At 36.5% G+C, this 24,732-nt stretch overlaps 1 long non-coding RNA gene across 6 annotated transcripts in view; it reads right to left on the reverse strand.

Annotated features, from left to right (window-relative positions):
- Positions 1 to 24,732, reverse strand: part of LOC126493742 (uncharacterized) — a 217,358-nt gene that overhangs the window by 38,061 nt on the left and 154,565 nt on the right. For 4 of the 6 annotated variants that reach the window (XR_007589873.1, XR_007589875.1, XR_007589870.1 and 1 more), the window contains 6 exons: positions 23,805 to 23,843; positions 13,051 to 13,104; positions 8,864 to 8,971; positions 7,974 to 8,083; positions 3,276 to 3,369; positions 1,928 to 2,081 (listed from right to left, as the gene is read on the reverse strand). This is a non-coding gene — a long non-coding RNA (uncharacterized lncRNA). The remainder of the gene's footprint in view (positions 1 to 1,927; positions 2,082 to 3,275; positions 3,370 to 7,973; positions 8,084 to 8,863; positions 8,972 to 13,050; positions 13,105 to 23,804; positions 23,844 to 24,732) is intronic. The other 2 variants (XR_007589874.1, XR_007589871.1) reach the window with 1 other exon arrangement.

Raw genomic sequence — 24,732 nt, forward strand, 5'->3', positions numbered from 1 at the left:
AAAAATAACCATGAAAAGATGAAAAATACACAGAAAGTCTGGATTATGAATATTATTTTGTTTTCTTTGAAATTTTTGACTGCAGAAAAATATTTGATTCTGGGGGATATTAAAATAAACTAATTTAAAGTTATTTTGACATCAAAATTCAAATTTAAGCATATGTTACTTTTGGAAAGAGTTTCTGCTTTTGTTTTCACAGAGGATGCAAACCTGTGGATTCCATCCAGGTTAGTGTGGTTTTGTTGTATGAAGACTGGTTTCTCATTCCAGACCCTAAATAACCACATGGAAAATCTATTGCTGCTCGGCCTATTAGGTCTAAGTTCTTATCTGTTAGCTCTTACATATTATTTAACCAATTTCTATTAATCTGTGTATTGTCACATGGCTATGCCTTACCAGCAAAGTTTTGGCATGCCTGTCTCTGGCGGCAGCTCCATAACTACTCACTGACTCTCCCGACATTAGTTTAGTTTTCCTTGCCTAACTCTGTTCTGCCTTCCTATGATATAGGCTCAGAGCAGTTTCTTTATTAACCAATTGCATTCACAGCATAGAGAGGGGAATCCCACATCATGGTTTGATGTACCAAGACCCCCTGAAAGTTTGCCATGAACCCTAAAAATAAATATCTGTCTAATTTTTAAAACCATTGGTCTTAATCAGTTACCTACAGTAGTATTGGGGTCAAATGGAGGGACCCCTTGACTGGAGCCTGGAGAGGACTAGACCCACTCATCACTGCAGGTAGAGGATTTGGATGTGTCTTCTCTCAACATGAAAAAAAGCCTATCTGAGTGCCAACCAGAAATCTTAAATATTTACCTCAACAAGAGGATAATGATAATAATGTTTCCAGGGAGTGTACTGCCCCTGAGGAGTGCCTTTTTAATTTTTTTAATGTGTTCTTTATTATTTAGTATGTATACAGTGTTCTGCCTGCATGTACACTTGCAGGCCAGAAGATGACATCAGATATCATTACAGATGGTTATGAGCCACCATGTGGTTGCTGTGAATTGAACTCAGGGCCTTTGGAAGAGTAGACAGTGCTCTTAACCTCTGAGCCATCTCTCCAGCCCCTGAGGGGTGCCTTTCTGCTTCTTCCCAGAAACAATAAAAAATGTGGATGTTGTCGCATATCCTGATTATACCCAGAGAAGAGATGGTGACACGTTCTGGACAAACCCTGTGGATGGGCTTTTATGGATTCTATTTCTTTCCCCTGCTTAGTCCCTTCCTTTTCCTTATTCTTCTCCTTACTGTTGGGCCTTGTGTGTTGGATAAGATCACACAATTTATTTACCAAAGATTAGAGATGGTTGAATTACATCAGGTCAAGGTATACAATCATAGGCTGGCTACTCAGGAGTCTGACCCTTTGTATGACTGTATGACTGGTAATCCTCATATAAAAACCCCTCATCCACTCTCCACTTGACCAGTGATGGATAAGACCTCAGACAAGCTGGGACAACCTAAGGCAGGTCATGGAGTGGGTTCTTCATAAATGAGATACATGGTACTCAGTGACAGGTAAAATCTCCATGTGGAAGACAACCTAAGATATGGACCACAACATTCAATTTCATGACAAAATCAAAAAGTGGTGATCGTGGGCCTCATGGGGACCAGGAGTGAAGCCCAGTGTAACTTCCTGAGCCTTGCTTGAGTTTGAAGACCTGTCTCTGGCTACCAAACCTAGACTTGCCACTGAACAGCCACTGCTAGCCTGGTAGAACATTATTGGCCCTTATTCCTTACTTCACCTCAATCCATCCAAAGCTTCTCCAACTCAATCACAACTCTGTATAAGTTAATGCTTGATACCATTAAATGAGATCCTGCTTTGACAGACTCCTGATTCAGTGACTGTGTTTCTCTCTAGTGGCTGGGAGAAAGGACTGGATCATTCAACACTCACCATCTTGTTCAGCCCCATGGAAATCCAGTGAGTCCAGCTCTGCCCCACTCTTTCTTCCAGAGAATCCATAACTTCCACCATTTGAAAGGTGGAGAGAGGAGAAGCCAGGACCCAGGGATGCTGTGACCACGCTGTTTTCCAATTTAAAAGCTCTCTAAGACAGAAAAAGATTACAGACACACAATAAGACAGATTCAGACATAAAAGACATAAAAGAACCCTAAATGAGTCTCTGAAGTCTAGGCTTCAGAGAGTGAAGAAAAAGTAAAGAAGTAGTAAATGTAATAAAAGAGTACAGATAGTCATGGATTAAAGGTATAAAAATAATAGAATAAATATTAAATTTGTAGAAAAAATCAATAGAGAAAAAAGTCACTTAAAGATTAAATATACACAAAGAGTATGAATTATGTATATTGTTTTGTTTTCTTTGAAAGTTTTGCCTGTAAAAGAGCTAAGTAACCAATGTATATACTTTGAAGAGATCCTGTTTTTAAAATATGGGTCTAAGGATATGTTCCTTTGGAAAAGAGGCTCTTCTTTTGTTTCCACAGAAGATCAGACCCTATGGAACCTTTCAGACTATTGGGACCGGATGGACCAAAGATCCTGAAAGGTAGCCATGAACACGCCCAAAAATTACTTTGCACAACAAAAATCAGGAAGCAGATTGAAGAGGATGATGACCAAATTCCCAAATATTGTTTATAAATGTTTGTTCATTTTTAAAGGGGGATATGCCATAGAGAGTAGCATTGGTATGGGTTGATTTAATTGATACAAATTTAAGGTCAGTGTTGTTATATGTATATTTCTACTCTTGATTAAGGTATAGTGTTTTTGCAACTCATTTAAAATGTAATGAATAATAAATAAATCCAAATGAATAGATAATTGGCTCATAGTCGTGTTAGTTAAGTTTTCTAGATGTACAAAGATGGATTTCAGATGGATAGGCATTATTCAAACATTTCAAAGACAAATGCTTGTTCATTCCCAGTCCATTTGGAGTTGGTGAGCTCCTATTAACTCAGACCCATTGTCTCAGTGGGTGAACCCCTCATGATCCTGACTTCCTTGCTCATTGTTGCGGGAGGTCCTTCTGCTCCTCCAGCCTATAGCCGCTGAGATACTAGCCCATTGGGGCGTGGTCTCTCTCCCTTTAAAAAAGCAGCTACTTCTCTTCTCACTCTCTTTGCTTCCTGCTCCGTTGCAGGCGACTAGACTCCTTCCTGATTGCACAGAGGGCTGTTGTCTGGGACGGTTATCTGTAAGTTTTTACCCCTTTAAATAAATACCACCCTATTAATCATAATTCCAAACTGGGGTGGCATTGTTTGTGACTTACGCCTTCAGCACATACTCTCCTTTCTTCTTCTCTTCAACTGGACCTTGGGAGCTTAGTCCAGCGCTCCAATGTGAGTCTCTGTCTCTGTTTCCATCTGTCATTAGACAAAGGTTCTATGGTTATATTTAAGATTATCATCAGTCTGACTACAGGACAAGGCCAATTTAGGCACACACTCTATTGCCTAGGGTCTTAGCTGTTAGTTTGGTTTTCTAAAAGCTCAGAGATATATTCCAGTTAGATAAATAAATTTCAACACTTAAAAGACCTATAGGTTGTGGCATTTAAAAGGTTTTAAGAGCTTAGACTTTTATCAACAAACACTGTGGCATGCCTACTTCTGGCAGCACCAATTACTTCAGAGAAGTTGATGGGCTTTGAAGAAACTCATCGTGGAATTTGCCTTCAATATGACAAGACTAGCCATTTGGGTAAAAACTGCTCTTGCCAGGACTGCTTTATGGTATGCTGCATGAACGGGACATGCAGGAATCACAGAAAAATGACTTTTGAACTTTCTAAAAGATAGGTTGTTTCTTCAGGGTTCCTGCTTCTCAGAAGAAACTACCAGACATTCTGCAGGACACGGGGGAAAGCAACAAATGAACTTTGCCAGTACAAGGCAGTAAAGATCTTCAAATTTCCCTTCCTGCTTCATGGAAAAGTCTGCTGGATACTATGATCCTGTAGGCTAAAAATGGATGCCCCAAAATTACAGAAGAACTTTGGATGACAGTCAAAGTAGAAAGATGTCTCTGTCAATTCTAGAAATTTGGAAGTTGTTTACAATGTACTTCCTATTTACTTAGGTATTATATCTTTCTGAGGTATTTGAAGAGTTGAAGACAAATATTAATAGTAATCATATTCCTTAGTTATGATAAAGGATAAATTAGTTCAAACTTTAGACTAACAAAGATAGGATAGACGATACAGTATTTTTCTTAATTTGCCAAATGAAAATGGACTAAATATTGTAAATACAATTTGTCTTTGATAAATATTTCATATATGTAATTTTACTATGTTAAATGTAAAACTTTCCTTTTTATTTAGACAGAAAAGAGGCAATGATGTGGGATGCCATTGTCTATATGGGTTGCATTTATTGGCTAATGAATAAAGTTGTTTTGACATATAGCATGGCAGAATATAGAGTAGGTGGAGTTAGAGAGCTGCCATATAGCTGCTGAAAAAGGACATTGGATTACATTGATAGGCCACAGCCTTATGGTAATATACAAATTAATAGAAATGGGTTAATTTAAGATGTAAGAACTATATAGGGATATTCCTGAGTCATTAGCCAAACATTGTTATGATTAACATATTTTCTTTGCGATTATTTGTGTCTTGGTGGTGACAAAACGAATGAGCAGTCCCTGTTTACATACATGAACAGGTATCATTCTATTCCTGAAATATCCACTGAAATTAATGATGAAAAAACAGTACTTCATGAATATACATGCTGGAATAAAGGCTACTCTATCACTACACAAAAGTAAATAAATTCTAACGTACACAGGAAATATGAAACAGTACTGTAAATTATTTGGTAAAACTAAGTCTGCATTTCATGCTACCTGGTTCAATCTGTTTTGCCTACTCTTAGGAATAAGGAATACACAGATCACCTGTTCTTCTTTCAAAACAGAATATGAGGCATCCTCATATTCATAAATGGGTCTGACCTGATCCTGCTACCAACTCAGCTTTTGGACTTGAAAACAGGAATGCTAGTTGGTATTTTTCTGATAAACCCAATTCATGAAAATCATACGCTCTTGATATAGACTGTTAATTAACACTAGAGAATTTGCTATATATCTTATTCTCAAAGAGAATGGCTGCAAATGCACATATCAGACAATATGGTGTCTGAAACCCTCTATAAATTGGTCTCCAGGAGGAACTTTCCAGGGTTATAGCAGTTCAGGCATTCCATGCTAATCAATGAGACCTAACTCTAATTTAATTGTGAGGGCCCTAATAACACAATAGGGCAGGTTTAGATTTATAGGTTTTTGAATGCATTATTTGTCCATTTGATGCTATTTCCCTCTGTGACAAGAGTGACAGTAAGTGAGTTTATATATTGTTCATTTCTTCAGGGGCAAAAATTCATACTATCATCTTCATAATATATGAAAAAGTACACATATAAATGAAGAAATATAAGTGAACACAATTATCTGATTGCTATAAAACACCAGTAAAAATTAAAACTAAGTAAACACATTCATTTCTGTTTATGGGAATGATGTCTTGATTACCCTGGAGACAAGACGGGACTTCTAAATTCCAAGCACACAAAACAGAAGCACCCAAAACTTATTGAACAGAACACAGAAGTGAGAGTCTGGTTCTTATATCTGTTTCACCACATTTAAGAACATGGAATCTATTAAGATTTCTCATTCAAAATAGAAATATTGTATGGAGAAAAATCACACCACTATAAAAATCCAGATGTTTTATGGATAACTCTTGAGTTTAGGTATACTTCATAGGCTTTGCAAAATGTACTATGACCTCTTATGTTCTACAAAGAAAGGGGTGTGAATAAGATGTGTGGCATGCTCTGGCAGTCCTTTCTAGTGTTTGAGTCTGTGTTTTTCCAGCTCAAATAAAGAATGCTTATTCTTCTTTGGCAATCCTATGTCACTATATGTGCATGGTCTATATATTTTCACATACACAAGATTTTCCCATTTGTTACTCCTTTTTTTTGACACAGGGTTTCTCTGTGGCTTTGGAGCCTATCCTGGAACTAGCTCTTGTAGACCAGGCTGGTCTCGAACTCACAGAGATCCACCAGGGCTGGAGAGATGGCTCAGAGGATAAGAGCACTGGCTGCTCTTCCAGAGGTCCTGAGTTCAATTCCCAGGAACCACATGGTGGCTCACAACCATCTGTAATGAGACCTGGTGCCTTCCATGCCAGCAGTACATTGTATGCTTAATAAATAATTAAATATTAAAAAAAGATTTTCCCATTTGTATGGAACAAGTTCTAAATTGTTAATTGCTTAAATCTCTTAAAATGCATTATGTCTTACTGCTCATGCACTTTTTATTTTAACCAGTGGTAAAATGAAGGTGTGATGTCAACAAGAACAGAGAAAAGCAGTTCTAAGAGAGGGAGTTATCGTTATGAGCATGAAAATCACTGAGCTCAATTTGGTGTGGTGGATAATCATGTAGGCTATACTAGTTTTTAGTGTTCATTTAGCATCTCAGGTATATTATACATGTACATCTGAAAGGTGATTCCACTAAATAAAATCTACTTTAAAACATATTGTGATGTTATTTTAGTTTCTTATGGTATCAAGGTGGGAGAGAGAGTGAAAGAAAGAGAGAATTTCATAAATACTTAGGTTCCTCTTTTTGAACTCCATTCAAACATGACTAGGTTAATACAAACAATCATTGCTGACAGTCCCGTGAATCTACAAATTGAATTTCATGATTTCAGGGCTTTTACAAAAATTTCCCATTTTTTTTTGGTCACCACTAGAATATCTCATTGTACTCAATACCAGATATAGAACTTCCTCTCCACACCCCCCCCCCAAAAAAAACAAGTGCCCTGAATACACAAACCTCCATGTGTATTATTCATCGCCCCACAAATGAAAACTTATTGGTCAAGTCTGAGTAGAGTAATAGAGGCTCAGCTAGTCTGTATCCCTTTCTAAGTTCATCTTATTGTTGCTCTGTTTCATTTCCTGACTACTCAGCAGAATTTCCCTCGTGAATACTGATAATTTGGTAAAACGTTTGAGCTACTTTTATTTCCTTGGAGCCTATTTGATAATATAATTGTTAAAACTGAAAAATGGAAAAAAAAATTACAAGTCCACATGCTTAGTGACAATAAAATGGAAATAATATGGGATAATAAACAATTAAAACACTACCATGTGTAGAAAATATGTATGGAAGCAGCACATGAACAGAATCATAAGGAACAGCACTTCTGCATGCTGAAAGGTAACCAGGAATATTGCCTTCCAATCTCCATCTCACATTATACTGGAAGGTTTCCTCAAAGCAGTTTCTGGGGAAAATAAACACAAGAGTTTCTTGTGGTGTGGGGCGTCCTTCTGCCTATGTGTTGCTTTTATTGGTTAATGAATAAGGAATTTCTTTGAGCCTATGGCAGGGAAGAACAGAACGAGACAGGGAAAGTTCGACTGTATGCTGGGATCAAGAAAGCAAGAGTCAGGGAGACACCATGGACCTGCCCCTGGAGATAGACAGGCTGAAAGTTTGCTGGTTGGACACGACCTCATAGTGATATACAGATTAATCAAAATGGGTTAAATGAAGATGCAATGATTAGTCAAAAAGAAACTAGAGCTAATGGGCCAAGCAGTGTTTTAATCAGTATAGTTTCTGTGTGATTATTTCTGGTATAAGCTAGCCAGGTAGCCTGGAATGAACAAGCAACAATTCTTACTACATTCTTGTTCTTAGATGTCCAGTCCTCAAGGCAAACAACATTTTACAATTTATGAAAAATGGTCATAACATTATATAAAGTAAAGTACTCAGTAATCTAAAAAAAAATTACTTAGGTTAAATAACCAACTAATTTCAAAATAAAATAAAAGATAGACTTCAATCTAATTATTTACATGATCAGCCAATAATCCAAAATGAAATCAGGAAGCAAGTGATTCTCCAATACCATAAATTCAGGGAAGGGGTCTCCATCAGTGTCAAATTCTTGAGATGCAGAGAGGAATCAGGGCTTTACTGCTTGAACAGGAACCTTACTGAACAGCACAGTCAGATGCTCTATGAGAAATAAATGACATAAGTTAAAGAACAAAATATGGATAAATAAATTAGAGTACTCCCAAAGCTATAACCATGTATTCATGATTATTATTAACATGCATTTATATTTAAAATATTGCAATACATTGACATTAGAAGGACATTGAGCCTATAATTCGTGATGTTAGAGAAGCTAAATAAGAAGGAGAACCCAAAGAAAAACATATAGGCATCCTCCTGAAAATTCTTGTATTTTTAAATATAAAAAGGTACTAAATAGCAAAGTCAGCTAAGAAACACAGTTTCAGTGGAGAAGTAGAACGAGATAGGAAAAAATGGGATGAAAATGACCAAAATTCATATAAATGGATAAAACCTTTATATTTATTTTAAAAACATAAATCCAACATATTCACAAAATCAAGACATGCATTGAACTTGAATTTTATGAATTTAAATGGAAATAATTTCTATAATCCTCTGAGGTTCAGACGTCCCCAAAAGTTAAAAAGAAAAAGATACAAGTGAAGGCCACTTCACAAAGCATTTACTGAACATTGTCCTTAGGAACACTAAGTGTTTCTATAGCAAGACACATAAACTATATCTAATTAAAATGAATAGGATGTAAAATCTACAGAAATAGTAAGATATATATATATATGTATATATAATATGTATTTATAAATATAGCTAGCAAACATACTACTACATGAAAACATAAAAATTTAATGGACTATTACATGCAAAAATTAGTAATTGGAAAGGAAAGGGAAAAATAAAACAAGACTACAGTACCACCAGCTAGGTGTGGTGAGTGTCTTCAGTGAAACCTTCTCAGAAGTTGGGGATAAGCAGTTCCTCCATGCCTAAGTCTGAGATTATCATGAGCAAGCTTGTGAGACCCTACATCATCAGGATCATAAAATAGGAAAATGTTTAGCAATAAATATTGAGAAACTGTAAAAACATGTATGCATAAACAGAAAATCATTTTCATATGATTAGTAAGATCTACATAAGGTTTAGAAAATTCCAAATTCTTAGACAAGTAGTTTTAATAGTTTTATAACTGCAATATTCACAGGCAATATAGATATTACCCACAGTGGGCATACAGATCTCCATATGTGACATTCTTTTCTTGCAATGATCAACATTTTTCTAAACTATGTATAAAAACATAATCAATCCAGTATTGATGAAAGTGTCCTGAGAATAAGAACAAGGTTAATCCACTCACACTTCCTGATTTCAGACATGCTGAAATATGACACAACACACACACCACACATATAAATGCAATGTATCTGACATAAATTAAGGGCTTAAGATGTCATTTACTGATAATCATTTAACTTATCCTATAAATTGCCAAAGGATATACTAGGCAAAAAGTTTCTCAAATGTTCTGTCATAATTAGATAACACAGTAAAATTTGAGTTTCACTTACATAACACATATTAGATGATTTTTGTGTTTATTTAGGAAAGTGTGTGTATGTGTGTTTGTATGTAAGAACAATCAATGAAAAAGAGGCAATAAATCAAAAAGTGAAAATTATCATTATACGGGAAGATTGGAAAGAGAAAGGAAAGGGGAAACTGATGGAATTACATTATTACTTCAATTTTTAAAATATACTTAAATAAAGAAGCAGCTCATATACCAAAATGTAGGTCTAATTATAAAAATACACAAATATAAGATATCTTAATATTATTCTCTAAAGCATTAGTAAAAGCAATACTTTCTAAGGTGTGCAGCCATAGATTTTATTGAAAGAAGATTAATGTCCTATATTTACTTTCTCCTTGATGGGTCTAACTTGATGTATTTCTACACTTGTCAACCCTGGCAAGGTATGCTAGAGAAATAAAGGAAAGAACAAGAGGAGGTTTGGTTTCAATCAATTAGCTGAAGAATATACTTATGAAAATTTGAGGTACACTGGTGCCATCTAGAGTTTCACATGAGCCTTAGATGATTGCCAGCAGCAATGCTCAAAAGACAAATATTTTCTTTCATATGAGGTAAAGCAAAGAATACTGGATGAAATGTTACTCACCCAGAAGATTAAAAAAAAAAAGAAATTTTATTTTAACAAGAGGAGCACACAAGCAAATGGTTATCAATACTTAATAGTCAGCACTGAAAACCCAAGATATAACACTAGACAACCTAGCATGGAGCATAGTTTCTTTAGTTATTAGGAAATATGTGTGTACGGTGATGCAGTTATGTGCATGAAACATCAAATAACATTTTAAAAGGACAAGAATTTGAATGAGAGCAAGGCGGGATATGTAGGAGGATTTAGAGGAAGAAATCATCAGGGTAAATTATGTAATAATATAATAATTTCAAAAATAAAGAGATATTTTTCAAACATATAAGAATAAACTGCACCTTGACATACTTTCCTGTTATTTATCTTTCCCTGGTGAAACATGAAGAAAGAATCGCATCCATACAACTAAAAGAAAATTGCTTTAAAATTCTCCTGTGAGAATCAGTGTGCTTACTAGGGTTACAGATGGAATTCAGGCACATGCACCAAGAAAAACTCAACCCAACAATGGCAATTAATTGTGGCAACTGCAGGGCAAGATATTCTCTGCCATGAGAACCAGCATCTCCACTGAACAGATCCAAATATTACAATAGTCATTTCTATGTTTATAAAAAGGCAATTTTAAGAAGCCTTTTCAAACACTTAAATTCATGAGATTCTTTGGTGATGTAAGTGAATGAAACACCCACAGTCCAGGAAACGACCTCCCCAAAGCAAATGCTATAATTCACAGAATGGATTCACAACAGAGAAAATGCACTAAGCTCTGCTACATAAGTAAAGACCATGTGGACAGAATAAGAACATCCAAAGCTTATCTATTCACTTATTACTTAAGTCATCTCACGTTGAGAATGATGTAAGGAAATGGTAAGATGGCCTGATCTCTGGAATAATTTGAGATCTGAATGAAGTGAGCATTCTAGTAAACTGGTCACAGGTGTGAACAAACTACTAGTACTATTTTCTAAGGTTAATTATTTTGTCAAAAATAATATGATTCAATCAACTACTCACTTTTACATAACAATGAATAACTATTAATAAAATATGACATGATACATTCTTTATTGATTTTTGTTTATACTTTCACTTGCTGTGTAGCCCTGGCTGTTCTGGAACTCATTTTGTAGACCAGGCTGGGCAAGAAATCATAGATCTGCCTACATCTGACTCCCAAGTGCTGAAATTAAACATGTGAGATATCACAGTCCAGCCATAATAAATTCTTAGCCCTTCACTATTGTATAATTATATACTTTATCACTAAGTATAATACCATGATTAAATGATGGAAAATTCAGTAAACCATATGCTCTCTAATACAAACCCTTTCCATTTAAAGTTTTTCATCACCGTGTCTTATCTACCCACAGTACATGCTTTGTACTGACCTCATAGTTTGATGCTACAGCATTTCTTTAGAACTTCCACATGAATCACAGCATATACCTCTCTAAGCCATGAAAGTCACACTGCAAGTTGTTATAATAATGGAGTTTCTGAAAGGACCTTCTGGGATATTTTTAATCAAGCTCATGTATGAGTACATAAGAATCAAATTAAGACTTGCTTCTCCCTAACAGATCATCCTTGTATATAAAAAAAATAAACTAGAGCAAGTGTAAATGGAGATTGTTTGTTCATTGCTGGCTGCCCAGACCTGAAATAATTATATGAAACTATATTAATTGCAAGGCTGCTTGGATAATGACTCTAGCATAGTCCTATATGTAGCTCTTACATCTTAACTTAACCCATTTCTACTACTTTTTAATTTGCAATGAGGCTCATGGTTTACTGGTAAGGTTCTTGGTTGTTTGTCTACTTTGGGGGCTACATGGCATCTCTCTGACTCTACCTACTCTCTATATATATCAGATTCCCTGCCTGGCTATATTGTGCTTTGAAAGAGGCCCAAAATGGCTTCTTTATTAACCAGTGGTAATAAATCATTCAAAGCATACAAAGGGGAATCACACATCACCTACTGATTTCTGTCTAAATAAAAAGAAAAATATTAACTTTTACAAAGTAAAGTTACTTATAACAAAACAGGTATCCAGCATGAATTACACTGAAAATATTTATATCTACTTTATCTTCTTTTTAATTAATTAATTAATTAATTAAAGATTTCTGCCTCCTCCCCCCAGCCGCCTCCCATTTCCCTCCCCCTCCCCCAATCAAGTCCCCCTCCCTCGTCAGCCCAAAGAGCAATCAGGATTCCCTGCCCTGTGGGAAGTCCGAGGAACACCCACCTCCATCCAGGTCTAGTAAGGTGAGCATCCAAACTGCCTAGGCTCCCACAAAACCAATAGGTGCAATAGGATCAAAAACCTATTGCCATTGTTCTTGAGGACTCAGTAGTCCTCATTGTCCGCTATGTTCAGCGAGACTGGTTTTAACCCAGGCTTTTTCAGACCCAGGCCAGCTGGCCTTGGTGAGTTCCCGATAGAACATCCCCATTGTCTCAGTGTGTGGGTGCACCCCTCACGGTCCTGAAGAAAAGTATAATTATAAAAATCTATTCTTCAACTCCATCAAAGACTCCCAGCCATCTCTGGGACCACCAGGAGCAGGCCGCACTCACCACCTCAACTCTGGTTAGCAGTTGGCCCAAGCTGTCACCAATCAACTTGGAGCATGCTGCCCCAAAATTTTATTCAAGTGCTTGGCCACCTGATAGAGCCAGAGTTTTTGCTGAAAGTATGAACCAGGAAGCTGCCTTTTTTTATGCTGAGTAAGTAAGCCTTCTTTTAAAAGAGTCAGATTGCCTCTGCTCATAGCCAGCAAACAAAGCCTATCTGAAAATAAGCAGCTACCAAGAAGCTGTGCTTAACTCTGTTCTTTTGTGCCTAGCATTTATTCCAAAGTTCTTGCAGTTTTTATGTGGATGCAGTTACTCACTTGGCTGCCATTCTGTTGGTGGAGACTGCTCATTCATTTCCTGGCTTCCCAGACCTAAAATAATCACACAGAAACTTTATTAATTACAACACGGCTTGGCCTATTAGCTTATGCTTCTTATTCACTAATTCTTACATCTTAAATTAAGGCATTTCTATTATTTTATATTTTACCACGAGGCTAATGATTTACTGGTAGGTTTCCTGGGTGCCTGTCTCCTTCAGCAGCTACATGGTATCTCTATGATTCTAATTACTCTCTATATATATCAAATTTCCTGCCTGATAACACTGTGCCTTACTATAGGCCCCAATCAGATTCTTAATTAACCAATGGCAAGAAAGCATAATAATAATATACAGAGGGGAATTCCACATCAAATAAGCATGATTATCTTTGCCTATATTTCTTTATCATAGATGCTCTCTGTAAAGTTCATGAGGCTTTGAAGCTGCCCAAAAGTCATTTACCACAGAATTAGGCATTGTTTCATTATCTTTGCTTAGTAACTTAGCCTCAAGAATAATCATGACAACTCTCCTTCTAGTATATAAGATGGACTTATGCAGTCTACCATATCATCAAAGATGCAATTGTTCTTTATTGAGACTCTTTACATGCTTGTCTGTCACACTTCAAATGCAAAGACTTTCAATATTTTAAAGATGTTGCTGGACATAAGCCTCAGCAGGGCCCCTAAACATCCATGACAGTATCAAAACCCTTACTGTGAACACAGTCAACCCAATCAACTGTGCATCATACATAGCTTTCCTTAATAGTTACCCAGAATTCTGGCTCAACCTCTAATGTCCTTTAGCTTCTGCATTCCCCTGGGAATCCACTGCTAAGAGACAAATATCCCCCAATGATTCACAGGAACCAGTCCATCAGAGTATGATATACATTGTACTATAAGAGTTTATGCACAGTATGTCTCAAGGGAAATGAAATAGTTACATTTTTCGGTTTCTGGGCTTCCACAGCCCTAAGACCGATCTTGTTTGCCCCTTTGTAGCACAGCTATACAAGATAGCCTCTGAGAGTCTCATTCTCTTATTTGAAGCTTTTTCATATCAACAGAATATTTTATGTTGAATTATCTCTGATTACCATTGTATCACACATCTGATCCTAAATAATAACTATACCTAAATGCTTCTTACTAGGATTAGTATCTATGTTCCAGTGTGGCTATTCACTGAGCGTTATTTCCCAGATGATTCCATGAATCAACCCAGCTATAACACATGGCACAGCATATGAATGGGAAAAAGACCACTCTGTTTCAATTTCTCCTTCAGATTGCCCCTGCCAATGTATCTTTACCCTAGAGATGTGTCATTATATCATTGTACTACCCATGACTGGGCAACTACTCCCAAAAGTACTATACAATCAAAAACATCATATTAAATGTTCCTATGCAATGAGTGCTTCCTCGTGGCACTTTATGTCAATTACTTGATGCTGTGGAATAAGTCTTCTGTATGAAGATATATTGCATTCATTGCTAATAATACACTGAATGACTGATGACTAGGAAGGAGGTTCAAAGCAGAGACAATGCTGAAGAAAATAAGAGCTGACTCAGAGAGATGCCATGAGATGGCGAGTATGAAGGGTAATAAGGGTAATAAGTATGTATATGACATAAACAACCTCAGGGCAGCACATAGATAAATAGAAATGGCTTAATTTAACTTGTAAGAGCTTGAGCTAGCTACAAGTAACACTTACATAAGGTGAGCATTTATAATTAACATTATCTGTGTGGTTATTTGGTGAGTGGGCTCAATCATACTGTCATGTTCTTTCTCCCTCCTTGTTGAAAATGTTGAATGCCCTTGTATTGGCATTCACCTTATATGTACACATGGGAAGTACAAACTGAAATAATTGGTTTTGATGGACAAAAAAATAAATCATTGTAGAAAGAGGATGTGAAGTTCCTGTTCCTGGTGGAGGTTACATATAATCTCCTAACTTATTCTTTCTCCCAGCATTCAGTTTAGTTTTCCCCACCTACTCTATCACTCTCCAAGTCAGTTATTTTTTTTCACTAGCCAATGAAAGCAACACATATAAAGAAGGACCTTCCACACCACATGTACTCTTTCTTCTCTCTCTTAAACCCATGTCCGTTTATCTAACAACGTGACCTATTCAGAGTTATTTTGCTGTCTGAATCTGTTTCATTGTGTATCTGTAATCATTTTCTGACCAGGGGAGTTTTTTTTTTTTTTTTAATGCTAAGCAGGAATGCTTAGGACTAACTATGTGGCTTTGCCTGTTGCTCTGCCCCATCCAACATGGGAGTGATGGTGGATAGATAAAGCTCAATTAGTTACATAAATAAAATTAAAAAAAATAAGTCAAATAACATTACAAAATAACAAGTCCCCATGATCTTTGGCTTGATTGTACTTTTAATCTATGATAGGATGAGAGCAAACTACGATTCCCCACAGTATATCTGCAGAAACTGATGAGCTTTCAAACACGCACATGTTTAATACTGAGGCATAATTATATTCTGACAGCTCTATGCCTACATTTTCAATCTCTGTCAATGCAAATTAGATTCTTAGTAGAGAATCCAGATGTTACCTTTGAGTTCTGTAGTAATATTTCATTTTTATTTTAATAAATAAAGCTTGCCTGAAGATCAGAGAGTAAAACAGTCTGACTAGTCAGCCTTACAATCCAGTCAGTGGTGACAAACATCTTTAATGCCAGTAGCCACACTAGTTTCCCATAGAAACTGGGCTGTGGTGGTGCATGCCTTTAATCCCAGCCCTAAGGAATATAAGTAGGAGACAGCTCTCAGACACAGTCTCAGTCTGAAATTCCTAGAGGCAGGTTCACCATTTCAAACAGAGGTAGAGGTAAGAGCCAGTGACTGACTGTTTTGCTTGTCTATCCTTCAGAGTGAACGTGAATATCTGTCTCTGGGTTTTTTATTAACCGTGCTACAGACTTCACATTTTAGAGAATCAACTTTGAGTATATTTTAGCAATATACTGCTCTAAGAGAATTAAGCATTAATATAAGCTTAAATTTAAAATTCATGTAAAATTGATTAAAATTACATTAAACCCACATTTAAGCTTGAACAATGAGTATTGCAGCTTCTACCAGTCATCTTGAGAAGAACAGCAACTCCTGTTTAGTTACCATAAGATGCCCAGGAAACCTGATACCTTCCTCTGAACTCATGATGAAAAAGAAGCCAGAGGATTTTTTAAATGTCTCTGTAGGATAAAAAGGATGTGAACTCGTTCTACTCACCTCCACCTCTGAACCTATCTACTTATTATCATTCATCTATATGAGTTTCTCCATCTAATTACTACTTCGACATTGCTTGGAGTGTTACCAATCTGTCATTCCATGTGAGTTTGCCCCTCTGGGGTCTGTACATGATTAAATATGTTCACCGTTGTTTGTGCTTTATTGAGTTTTTTTTCTTTTTTTTTTTGTCTAATGTGTGTCACTTGACAATTATCCTGACCATGAATTCTTACCCTCTTAAAATATTTCACAAGAAGGGAAACATGAAGATAATAAAATTTACACAGGACCATGGTAAACACCCTTACCATCTCAACCAATTTAGGGGCAAACCACTCTTCTACAAGGGTCACCTAAGACCACAGGGAAACACAGACATTGACATTATAATCACTGGAGTAACAGAATTACAGTTATACAGTGGCAACACCGATAGTTATATGACTGGTGGTCACCACAACACAGGAAACTGTATTAAAGTGTTGCTGCTCACTTATTAGTGGATTCTAGAAAAAAAAATATTGAACCTATAGCTCATGATTATAGAGAAGCTAAGTAATAAGGTGAACCCAAAGACAAACATGTATAGATCCTCCTGGAAACTGGAAGCAGACGAGATCACCAGGCAAGTTCTGAGCATGGGGGTGGGGGGGAGAAAGGGGAGAGGGGAGAGAGAGGGGGGAGAAGTGGAGGGCTGGGGAGAGCTTGGGGGAGTGGGATGGTTGAGATGGAGGAAGGATGGATATAGGAACAGGAAAGGAGATATTTTAATTGAAGGATCGCTCTAGAAGGGTTCCCAGGAGTCCATGTGGATGACCCTAGCTAGGACCCTGAAAAATGGAGGAGATGGTGCCTGAACTGGCCTTGTCCCGCAGTCACTGATAACTATCTTGAATATCACCATAGAACCTTCGTCAGGCAACAGATGGAGATAGAGACGGAGACCCACATCGGAGCACTGGACTGAGCTCCCAAGGTCCAGTTGAAGAGCAGAATGAAGGAGAATATGAGCAAGAAGTCAGGACCATGAAAGGTTGGTCCACCCATTGAGACAGTGTGCCTGAGCTAATGGGAGCTCAGCAACTCCAGCTGGACTGGGACTGAACGAGCATGGGATCAAACTGGACCCACTGAATGTGGCTGACAATTGGGGCAGACTGAGGGGTCAATGACAATGACATTGGGATTTGTCTCTATTGCATGTACTGGCTTTTTGGGATCCTATTCTCTTTGGATGCATACCTTGTTCAGCCTGGATGTAACGGGGAGGTCCTTGGACTTCCCACAAAGCAAGGTATCCTGACCTATCTTAGGACTGGAGAGTGGTGGTGGAGGTATGCGGGGGATTTGGAGGGAAGTGGGAAGAAGGGAGGAAGTAGGAATTTTAATTGGTATTGTGTATAAAGTAATAAAAAAGATAGATAAGGAAGGTGAAGAACAACTGACAGGGTGTACATAGTCACAGGATGATTGCAAGAAATACAACTGAAAATGATTCATGATATAAAAAAGCAAGTCAAAGTAATTTAACTTCATTAAATTACATGACTTACTTCATTGAAATGACAGGTGGATGCATATCTTGATTGGTACATGTTAGATACGAAATGAAGACTACAAGTCTGTTAGCTCTGTCTCCTGGCAGGTTTCAGGAGCAATCCTCCTTCACTGACTAGTAGGTTATAGTCAGGTCCTGGCTAGAACCAGGAACCAGCTGTGAGCTGGTCTCCAGCCAGGAGCCCGACTGACAAAAACCCTTTGTGAAGGGACGAATATTATCTCCAGTTGCCTCGGATTGGCCAAGTGTGTGATATCATCTAGAGAATGGATTTGGGCCAATCACGAGACAGATCTCAAAGCTACCAATGGAAATTAAGGGCCTGCTGTAACTATGGAGATTTCCAGCTAAGCTGCTATTTCATGTCTCTCTCCCCCTCCCTGTTGTTACCACAGAAACATGGAAACTGAAACTAGGAAGGCAGAATCAAATGTAAATAAACATAAAATCTGACTAGAATTGACAATACAGGAAACTAATCAATGGTGCCTGCAGCGTGAGCATGTACCTGGCTCCTTAGGAATAGATCCTAGCTTCCTATAAGAAAACCTGCATTTCTGTCTGTGCCATTTTAAATGTAACTCTGTGAAATATTTATGCTAAATATCTGCTGTCTGCCTATGCCAATTTCCGTAACTGCTATGAATGTACACATGAACCATCACATGGAATTAGAACTATTAGAGTGACCTACAAAATGACGATTAAAAAAAGAAATGGTGAGTGCTATCCCTGGTCAAGCAATGTACCCTATGAGCATGGAAGGTCTTGAAGTGTCATAATGGTAAAGAAGTAATTTAAGATGCATTATGGAAAAAAAACCTTCAAAGTATCTCTGCATGTGTGTGTGTGTGTGTGTGTGTGTGTGTGTGTGTAGGTGTTTGTGTGTCCTCGTGCAGTTTTGCAGTGAGGAATGAGCACAAGTGTGCATAAAGGAAGCATACAGAAAAAAACTGTTTTCTCTGTTGCCTTCATTTCTTTAGAATGTCTTACTCGATATAAATATGTAAATATTATGTGTTTCTAAAGCTCACCATCCCTAACATAATCCAAAATCCTATCCTACCTCTAACATCACTATTGGGTCATAATTTGAAGAACTCTCTTTTTTCTTTGGGTGTGTATGTGTTTTTGTGTATCTGTGTGTTTGTGTGTGTGTGTTTCTGTGTACATATGTGTATGCAAGTGTGTGTGTGACTGTTTTCTTATTTTTATTTTTGTGATTATAATTTTATTGCAACATATATTCCTTCCCTTCTTCTCACCCTCAATATACCACTTCACATTTTCCTTCAAATTCATATTCTCTTTTACATTAATTGTTATTGCATGCATATATGTATACATATGTATATATTATTATTATTATTATTAAATATACACTAAGAGTAAGACTAATGCTACCTGCATGTATGTTTTCTAAGCTAACTTTTTGGCAGGATAGAAATAATTGGTGTGCTCCTCCCTGGAGAAAGCCACATCTTCCATTTCCAGCTTTCCTCAATTGCCTATAGTTGTGTTCAGTTCAGACCTACTGGACTTTTCTTTGTTCTGATTAGCATGTTCTTTGCTGTCACCCCTATAAATTTCATTTCCATATAGTCATACTGTGGAGAGTTTATATGTGGAGCTTCTGATATTCCCGGGACATTCAATATCATAGCCCACTCCCTGATCGTCTGACCCTTAACAACTTTTCTGCCCACTTCACTGCAATGTACCATGAGCACATGTATGTGTGGAAGTGTTTTTGTAAATGCATCCATTATGATTGTGCAAGCTTCTGAAGGAGGAAGACAATCCTAAGCAGCTATGATGGCTATGACCACATCAATGAACAGCATGGTACAATAATCTGAAAAGTGCAGTACTAGCGCAAGGTATTCAATGCCTTTCCTTTTGTGCTTATGACCTGCTCAACAACACGGAGACAATGTTTGCTATTGGAAATGTAGTTAGTTACTCAGTGGTGATGAGTGGTATAGGTAAGGGAGGAGAATTGACATCAACAATTTATTAATGCACCTTAACAACTTAGGAAACTTTGTCCTCATACACTGAGATAAATGGAGGCTTCTCTCAGCATGAAGAAATTCTCCATTGTAACAGAGAGATCATCTCAGAAAACAATAGCCAGTCAAAATATAGGGTTATGGAGCCAAGGCTCCCTCATTTCTTTTTCTTATTTATTATTATTATTATTATTATTATTATTATTATTATGGCTCTCTAGTTTCTTAATAGAAACTGAGCTCATTCAGGGTTGCCTGTGTCTTCATGAATGTGTGGAACTCTCCTGGAAGCTGGGTGTTTTCTGAGATCAAACGTTGCTGAAGAAAATAAATTCATCCTTCCTCAGCAGTTCATTAAATGCCAATGACTAGTAAAATAGGAGTAAGATTTCATTCCTTCCTGTAACAACCATCCTGCGACTTTGGCTAGCTTGAAATTATATAAATCATGTACACACAGTTTTATCTGCTTAAAGCTCACATGTGCAATGTTGCTATTATGTTAAAAAATGCTATATTAACTCAAATATCTAATACCTTGGGTTCACTTGATATAGTTATTTTCAATAAATTTCACCAAGTAATCTAGTTTGGCTAGATGGCTAAACTCAGAGATCTGTCATTGCCAATCATGCCCTGGGATTGCATGCCCAAAATACTATTCCTGGATTTTTACCTGTGTGTTCTAATAATAAACACAGATGTTCATAATTTCAAATTATGTATGCTACTGAATGAGGCAACTTCTGACCCAGGAATATTTTACCATAAAGAGAAAAGAAATACATTGAATATAATTCAAGGATCACAATGATATTCACTCTATGTAATAAATAATGCAAATTTCTGAGCCAATGCCCTATATTTAATAGCACGATTGTAAAAATAACCTTGGTAAAGCACTTAGGACACCAAGTATCATTTGTTCTGAGCAAGTATCAAGATTTCAAAACTAATTAAACCAAATAGCAATCAATATTTAACATAAAATTCTATCAATTAACACCAATCTTTCTTTCACACATCACTATGAATTACTGTATCAAGCATAGGGAACTAATTGTTTTATTATGTTTTCCTTCATTTAAACACCAATGTAAAGTTTGGTAATAGTCAACAAACTATATAAGACTCTGAAATTATGACGGTCAGTAAAATATGCCCTGAAACCAATGGACTAGAATCTTGTAATCAACAACAATGACATAAATCAACAGTGTTGCTAATACCTATGACAAACCTGTAAAAATACTTGGGATGGTTTTCTTAGCTATTTTCTCAAGTGCAATAATAATCTTTCTAAATAAAAACCCATAGTCAGATATTTTGGGGGTGAAAGCTGAAAGATCGGAGAAGCAGAGCAACAGACAGCCACTAGTTCTTACCATTAAGAAATCCTCATACTGAGTGCAGTAGCCTGTCTCTACAAGTCCTCAGATTGAATACCTTTAGCTCCTGTCTCCTCCCTCCTTATATTTCTCTCCCCACCCAGGCATGTCCCTTCTCATCTCTACTTCCCCAGTATTTGAATTAAAGGCCTATGACTGCCGAGAACTGGGATTTAAGGTGTTTGCCACCACTCTTTGAGACTGGATCTATTTAGTGTATCCCAAGGTGACATGGAACTCACAGAAATCCCTCTGCCTCTTCCTCCAGAGGGCTGGGATTTAATGTGTGTGACACCACTGCCTGACTTCTGAGGCTAACTAGTGGCTAGCTCCATACTCTGATCCTCAGGCAAGTTTTGTATGTTATAACACAAACAAATTCTCACTGCATTACCTCTTTTTGTCAGAAAAAAAAGTTTATAACTAATAAAAAAACTATATACAATAAGTACAATAACTATATACAATACAAACAGGCAGTAAATAAATCAATAATGTCTTGCCCATAAACATTTGACAAATTCAGAGAAAATACCCCATTATCTATCCTAATTATGTGAGTACAAAAGGTAGGACTTAACTCACTTTCTATTCTAACTTGCATTACCAAAACTATCTCTTAATGTCTCTGAACCCTATGTACTTTACTTACTCTTTAGTAAATTTCTTTTCTGAATCTGGTGAGAAAGAAAACGATAACTATAACTATCTAGTCCTCATCTGCCTCGGAGACATGTGAAGGAAAGAATATTAACTGTGTAAGCAGGAAATACAAGTTTTCTTAACTGTATTCTTCCTCCAATAAGGGGAAACGTGTACTAATTATTTTCTTAGTTATACCCTTGTGAAAATCTATCACAGTCTTAACAGCTTCACTTTCATATGTTACAAGTGCCACCTCTACATATAGCAGGTATGAATAGTATCAGCAAAAAGTTGTCTTGTGTTGTGGACATTTGTCATGTCCTAAGTTTTCCTGTGTCCCCGTAGATAGACATACATCTGAGACACTCTACTTGCTGCCCTTTGTACATTGCTGATTTTGTGATTGCCAGATGAACCTTCTGCAGAAATATTTCAACTTTATTTTCAGTATTCAGTAATGAAAGCCATTACTGCATCAATGCTAATAAATTTCTGGTTTAAGGTAAATTAAGGATGTTTTCTAGTTGTGCATGGATGCTGGCAAATTCGTCAGTTCTGAAAATTGTTTAAGTATGTAATGTTAAGCGTCGGTTTAAGAAAAAACTGGTAATTTGGGTCTTTGTCATTTGCTTAAAAAAAGAAAATAAATGCGAATGTGTTTGGTGCATTCTTTCATGAAAAAAAAGAAAAGAAAAATGGAAGCTCATTTCTTTTCCTTGTATTATTTTTCAATGTGTCATACCATGTACATACCACATGCATACATATGAGAATCACTAATTACAATAAATGGATCTGAGGGATAAGCAAATAAATTATTATAGAAGGAGGATGTGTAGTGAAATTTCAATTGTATTTTAATAAATAATGGTTGCCTGGATATCAAAAAGAAAAACAATCAGCCTTACAGACCAGGCAGTGGTTATGCACACCTTTAATCAAGTAGCCTCACTAATTGCCATAGAAACTGGGAAGTGCATGCCTTTAATTATAATTATGAATTCCTTTAATCCCAGCCCCAGAGAGGATAATAAAATGGGAGGAGACAGCTCTCAAACATAGTCTTATTCTGAGATTCATGGAGGCAGGATCACCAGTTTGGACTGAGGTCGAGGGAAAAGCCAGTGGCTGGCTGTTTTGCTTTTCATATCTTTAGATTGAACCCCAGTTTCTCTCTCTGAGCTTTTCTTAATCATGCTTCAAGGAGGTGAAATTTTAATAGAAGTTTGGCTGAGTGATGGTTTATATGACAAAGCACTATTCCGTAAATGTATGAAAATTCAAGAATAAATTTAATAAAAATTACAAAATAATAAAAGGTCCCACATCAATTTTTGATTGACTGTACTTCAAAACTGTGATCCCCATGATGTGTCTGCAGGAGCTGATGATATTTAAGGGTGTATATGGTTGAGTACATAAGGATGATCACATTCAGACTTCTCTATGGCTACTGTCCAATCTCTGTCAAAAATTTCATTATCATTAGTGTAAGCAGATAGTTCTTGTGACTTCATGTTTCATAGGAACAATTATAAGAACTTAGCAATATAATGTCCTAAGACAAAATATTAATGTTTGTTTATATATAAATTGAAAATTAAGATTAAAATAATTTAATTAACTCTAATAATTGAAACATTAACATTTGAAGATTACAGTAATAGTTACTAGAATAATGTAGTGAATATATAATGAATTCTTACAAACATCAGCATCCATTTGAGTATATTCTTACATATATCAGCATCCATTTGAGTATAGCTTAACTTTCTTACAAAAGAAGAGTGTAAGTATCCTTGATTTTATACTTAATGTAAAAGTTTATCCCATAGAAATATAGACAGGCCACTTACCTTGCTTCATCTCAAATACTGGAGTGTACAGAGAGGGAACTGTAAACAAATGTATTTGCCACACATTAGAAACAATGTGTACCTGAGAAGAGAATTAGATTAGAACATACAGTATGTGTGATTATTGATGAAAGAAGAATGGAAAAAAGAAAAAGTTACACTTATAGTTCCCTGTTCTCAGACTGTCATCTGTTACTAGGGAAGAGAAGCTTTTCACCAAGACCCCATCCTAAATCCTGAATACAGATCCAATTAAAACTGAGAGCAAATGAATAACATGTTCCATACAGTAGAGTCTTGCTTCACATACAAACCACTCTTAAGAGAGGATTCAGTGCCCAGCAGTAGGTGGGACAAATACAGGGCCCTAAGTGGCATATTTTGGAGGTTTCTTTGTCTCATAATTCTTGTCAGCAATTTTTTATCCCTCATATGTCCTTTGCCTATATGTAATGGTTTACAATTTGGGGTGTTGTAAGGAGCCACCTGTTTGTTTCCCAGCTGCCCAGCCCCAAAATAATCACACAGATACTATTCTTTAAATCACGGCTTGGCCCAGTAGCTCTAGCTTCTTATTGGCTAACTCTTACATCTTAATTTAACCCATCTCCATTAATCTGTGCATCACCACAAGGTCGTGGTCTAATAGTAAAGTTTAAGTGTGTCCATCTCCAGCAGCAGATCCATGGCTTCTATCTAACTCAGCCTCCTTTCTCCAATCATTCAGTTTATTTTTTTTTTCTGCCTAGCTCTGTCCTACCCTATCAGGTCAAGCCTGGTTCTTTATTAACCAATGGCATTCATAGCATACAATGTAAATCACCTCCCCTTTTCTATTTAAATAAAAAAGAAGGTTTTTTTATTAATTTATTATTTTATTAATTTATTAATTTATTATTAATAGTAAAATTAATTGTAACAAAATCAT

This window comes from Alexandromys fortis, unplaced genomic scaffold (genome assembly GCF_014885135.2).
Source record: "Alexandromys fortis isolate MF-2015 unplaced genomic scaffold, M_Fortis_MF-2015_v1.1 scaffold_332, whole genome shotgun sequence".
NCBI lineage: Eukaryota > Metazoa > Chordata > Mammalia > Rodentia > Cricetidae > Alexandromys > Alexandromys fortis.